We start from the raw sequence: 6,000 nt of genomic DNA, 5'->3' as shown, positions 1-6,000 counted from the left end.
GATGGGGTGCGTTCCACTACTGTTTTGTAGCTGCTGTCTGCCGTCTGTGGGCTTCAATCCATTTCAGATTGACATCCATCTGCTGTAACTGAAACCAAACGCCAGTAATAAATAAATAAATAAGAAGATAAAAATAAGGCTGAGCACGGAAGAACCAGAGAGGAAACACCATCACATGGAGCCGTCTGCCCCTGGCAACCCGGCCACCCTCCACTCCACCAGGGGAGAGTGGACCCCAAGCCAGCGCCACAGAACCAGCGGCTGCCCCGCTGGTTATACCTCCGACCGTGGCAGCTGTCACACCAACCACTGCTGAAAATTATACATTTTGATACAGGTAGGCTATATACATATTGCAAAACTCTGTAAAAGTACACCAAAGCATATTTTCGTTTCCAAATATTTACTTGAAAACGAAACCATTCATACGGTCAATATAAAACATTTTGTTAGTAATAAAAAACAAATGTAATCTCAATGTGAGCCAGCCGGCGGGACTGTGGCTGAACCACTTCCAATGTTCATTCATTCATTCATTCATTCAATCGCGTGTTCAATGTGTGTGTGAGTCTGTGTGTGTGTGTGTGTGTGTGTCTCAGAGAGGAGTATCAATAAAAAAAAGTAATTATTTCGGTGTTTATTTCTTTTATTCTTCCGTTTTTTTTAATTAAAATGCGTAATATAGCCTACAATATTATAGACCAAATGTTAATCTAATTATTATTGTAGAATGTATTTAGCAAATCACCACTCTCAACTGGAGACAGCAGCAAAAAAAAAAAAAAAAGGTATTATAAAAAGCCGACAAATCGTGTTAATTAATTGACGTGAGACATTGAAGAGGTTGTCTCCTATACTCTGTAAGATTTAATTTTTTTTATCATAACTTCTCGGAAATTACTCAAAAGTAGAACATGCTAAAAGTAAATACAATAATAGGCTAAATAGTATCTAAGCAATAATGAAGTGTCTAAACAATAATAAATATTATCTAAGTTATCTATTAGGCTACCATTCCACTCTGTAAATAGAAATTTAGAATAGAAATAAATTTTAACATTTCAATATGATTTTAATATTATTTTTGCTTATTTCATTATTGTTATTATTGGTTTTACTTTTTAGTAGTATTGTATTGTCTGAGGATGACTCATTTTAGTAACTATCTACAGTAAAAAAAGAAAAAAACAAGCAAAGAAACAAACAAAACTCACTTTATACACGGGGCCTTCAAAGTGCTCTCTGAAACTACACCTGGCATGGCTTGTGTCCAAAAAATGAAAAAATCTAAACTTTGTCGTAGAGCTAAACCAAATACATCATTGGAAAGGTCTCAACCTGGAGAGTGACATGTCAGTATGAAGATTCTACATGGCTCCTGCTTTCATCCATTGACCTTTGAACCTTGACCTCAGTGCATGTTTGAGGACTTATAACTCAGCAACGAAAGGGGGTACAGACATGGGACCAACTGTTATAGAGAGCTCTTGACCTCAGCTATCATGTGAGCGTAGTCAACAACTGTGGGTGCTGTCAGATATGGATAAAATATGGATAAAATTAATTTTCACCCATTTAGAAATTAGATATTTAAAATCTGATTTCACAAATGTGTTTACCATCCCCTTAAAGTCCACAATGTACTCTCAATTCAATATTTACAACTTCCAAATCTGGGAACAAACACTTAGATTTTTTTCCCTGGGACCGCGCCATGCAGTTTGATACATATCAGCAACATAGTTGTAGTTCTTCTGATATGCAAAGTAGGGCTCTAAATAGGGTTGTAAAGAGGTTTATCTACTGAATATATCTAATATCAAGTAAAGCCGAACGAGTTATTACACTCCACCTAGATGAACTATGGTAAGAAAAAGTAAAGATGTCGGCTAATTTTCGATATTTTAGCTAATACACTAGAAACGGCGCTTTTGGGACAGTAGGTTCGTTTGCGGCATGTAAAATAGGGTTGTAAAAAGCTAGATCTACTGAATAAATCTAATATCTAGTAAAGCCGAAGTAGTTATTACACTGCACCTAGATGAACTATGTTAAGAAAAAAAGCAAGGATATTGGCTAATCGTAGTTATTTTAGATAGTACTCTAAAAACGGCGTTTTTGGGACGGTAGGTTTTTTGCGGCTTGTTGTAAAACAGGGTCGTAAAAAGATACATCTACTGAGTATATCAAATGTCTAGTAAAGCTGAACTAGTAATGACACTGCACCTAGATGAAATATGTTAAGAAAAAGTAGGCATGATGGTTCATTTCAGATATTTTAGCAAGTTCTCTAGAAACAGCGTTTTTGTCATTGAATATTTGAATAGGCTATAACAAATATCTAGAACAGCCGAACTATCACGTTATTATCATTATTATTATTATTGGTGGGAAATTATAACAGGGGAATGTATTTGCCGTTTTAATATCAAGAACACTTTGGCGTTTTTGTGTGTGTACAGGAATGTTAAAGATATCATTGAGGAAAACGAGGTTGATGTGACGTGATTGAATCAGGGAATCCGTGTGTCCACCACGGGAGAGGACCCTAATTGACTTTACATTGGCATTGTTTTCGTGGTGGCAGCACGTAATTTCAACCCATTATGTGCTGCCACCACGGAATGCGGTGTTAAGAGGTCGTGGTCATTTCACGTATTTCTGTGAGATCAGGTTGGACTGTAAACCAGGTCGGGATCAGAGCAATAGATCAGCCAGCGGCGGTTCCGCACATGCGCGATTCACTTGCAGTCTGGACATGGAGGGGTTAACGTCTCCTGCTCTGACTGCTGCTGGGAGGGAGGACTGGGCCGTCTGTGAGTGATTTGGGGTGAGAGAGGAGCCCACAGCAGCATCAGAATAAGAATGATACATGCTCTCACAACAGAGTCTCCAGAAGTCTTCAATAACATCAGAAAAAGTCGCTAGATTTGTCCTTAGTCGCTTTTTTGAAAAAGAGTCGCTAAAGGGGTCTGAAAAGTCGCTAAATATTGCGACAAAGTCGCTAAGTTGGCAACACTGCACACGGATACTATCGTGTCAGCACCACCGCCATTGTTGAGGGCATTAAACTGATCTATAGACACCAGCAATGCATTTAGTATAACGTTAGGCAACCACAGCTACTCAAAGTCAACAACACCACATCACTGAGGCTAAAACTGACTGATTAGCACTGATAGCCTAACGTTACCTCTGCCTGGCGTCCACGACACTGTAAAATAAGCACTGGAGTCCCTTAACAAGTCCACATTCGTCTCATACTACTCTTAATTTAGTAATAGCCCGCCATGTCGCTAAACGGCAGTAACGTTAGCTTGTTGGCGAATTATCAGCTAACGTTAGCTCCGCCGATTAGCGACATGATGGGACCACTATCTGCTTCAGTGGGGACTAGACGATGTAAAGTTAGATTCGTTTGTTTGTTTGTTTTTACTACAGATGTGTGACAAAGGTTACTCCAATCCCGAAATCCTTTCACAGAGCAGTCCAACCAAAGTGGGTAATGGCCGCTACCCTTTCCGCACCAAGCGGAAGTCCTTGTTCCCATAATGTAATGCGGGCTTGAAAATACGGAAGAAACACCTGTAAAAAATCATTACGGAAAATTCCTTCATAGTAACACGGTACATTGTGCTGTATTTTTACGGACTTTTCTTACAGTGTAGCTTCGTAGCGTTCAGTTACGCTGGGCTGTATCTCCACTCTCCAGGGTGGAGGGAGAAATGCACAGACTGCTTTGTGAAAAAGTGCTGTGGTCGGAATAACGGGCAGTCAGACACCTGGGCATGAAATCCAACGGTCGGAATAATGGCATTAAAATGGTCGGATTAATGGGCAGTCGACATTATGGGACTAAAACGATAAAACTCACCATAGACCTGCATGGTCGGATTAGCGGGTAGTCGGAGTTATGGGTATTCGGACCTATGGGACGTCGGACTAACACCTGGTCCCCCATTCTCCATTGGTCATAATCAAAATTGTCAGTGTTTGTATTATCCTTAGAAATCACAATGCCCAGATATTTCTCCTACCTTTTAATCTCTATGTTATATAGCCTAATGGCTGTGAGCGATAGTCACATAACTTTAATATTTCACATTTATCTAAATTCAGTTGCAGGCCTAAGGCTTTTGAGAAATGGTTAACTGACTGTAAAGCTAAGGGAAGTTGATTTTCGTTTTCTAAAAATACAGTTGTATCATCAGCCAAATGACTTATTATTATTTACCTCCCATCACATCTAACCCTAAAATATTACTGCTTTCGATAAAAATAGATAACATCTCTGGAACCATTAGAAACAAAAACGGTGAACTACCACATCCTTGACGAATCCCGCTCTTAATCTCAAATCTCAAGTCCTAGATCTATAGAGCTATTTACTCCATTATAGAGCATTCAAATTAAGTCTATAAATCTCTCTACAGATCCAGCGATGCAAAGTTTGAAGTATGAAAGTATGTTCAACAGAATCAAATGCCTTATAAACAACAAACAAAAAAAAACTCTTTCTTGAATCATATGGCTTTAATCAAATAAATCAAATGCAAGTCTAATATTGTTATTGATCTCCCTTCCAAAAAGCTTGATTGTGTCTCAGTAATTAAGTTTTAAATTTCCTATTTTGAGCCTGCCAGCAGTAACGGTTCATCAGTCTTTGACCTGAACCCATAGACATATATACATAGACGCCGCATTGACTGCCGCTGCCTATCAGAGTCGACGTCCTCGCCGGCCGCCATCTTGGATGGGTCTCGCTTTGCCTCCACAGTGCATTCACTTCTATTGAGGAAGGAGCTGTATGCACAAGTAAAATAGAATAACTCACTGAATTTTTAACTGATTTTCACGTGGTTTGGTTTGTTACAAACGGCACACATGTAGTTATGATACAGGATGCTTTTGTACATTAAAAATGCGGGATTTCATGCTTTAATACTTTCTGCAGATAGCAACAGCATGTTATTTAGGTCACAACACAGTTCTTTTATTCACCTCTACCCCAGAGTGGGATATATATATATATATATACACACACATACACAGTATTTATATACTGTATAAACACAATATATACAATACAAAACATAGTATAGCATATTATGTATAGCACACCTTTGTGCACATATTCACTTTTCCACCAGCTGTGCTGAAAATATCCCCTGCTGCTCATCCTTCTGTATCTTTTTTCAAATTATCTTCACCACAGTCCTATTTTCATAGTTATAATACCAATACCAAAATTAATTTCAGTGTTTATGTAAATATTGAAAATGTTTTTTTTTACTACTTTTGAGGGATCACAGCAGTCAGTGTAATAAGAATAAGAAGAACTTTATTAATCCCCAAAGGAAATTTCAAAGAAGTCTGTAAGATCATCTATTTAACAAAGAATTATTAAGTCTAATGGCTGTGGGTATAAAAGAGAGTGAGTGTGTGTGAGAAATAAACTCAATCAACAATCAAGCTTTTTCTTTATTAAAATATATTAATAAATGTATTAATATGCTATATTATTAATATGCTATACTATGTTTTGTACTGTGTATATTGTGTGTATATCTATCTATCTATCTATCTATATATATATATATATATATATACATTCATCGCACTCTGGGGTTGAGGTAAATAAAATAACTGTGTTGTGACCTAAATAACATGCTGTTGCTATCTGCAGAAAGTATTAAAGCATGAAATCCCGCATTTTTAATGTACAAAAGCATCCTGTATCATAACTACATGTGTGCCGTTTGTAACAAACCAAACCGCGTGAAAATCAGTTGAAAATTCAGTGAGTTATTCTATTTTACTTGTGCATACAGATCCTTCCTCAATAGAAGTGAATGCACTGTGGAGGCGACGCGAGACCCATCCAAGATGGCGGCCGGCGAGGACGTGCTCAGGCACTCGATGCGGCGTCTATGTATATATGGCCCAATCCCAAACCACTCCCTACCCACTACCACTTCACTACCGAGTGTCACTCCAAAT

The sequence above is a fragment of the Epinephelus lanceolatus genome, chromosome 8 (genome assembly GCF_041903045.1).
Source record: "Epinephelus lanceolatus isolate andai-2023 chromosome 8, ASM4190304v1, whole genome shotgun sequence".
Taxonomy (NCBI): Eukaryota; Metazoa; Chordata; class Actinopteri; order Perciformes; family Serranidae; genus Epinephelus; species Epinephelus lanceolatus.
The sequence above is the reverse complement of the archived record's forward strand: the minus strand, read 5'-3'. Positions refer to the sequence as shown.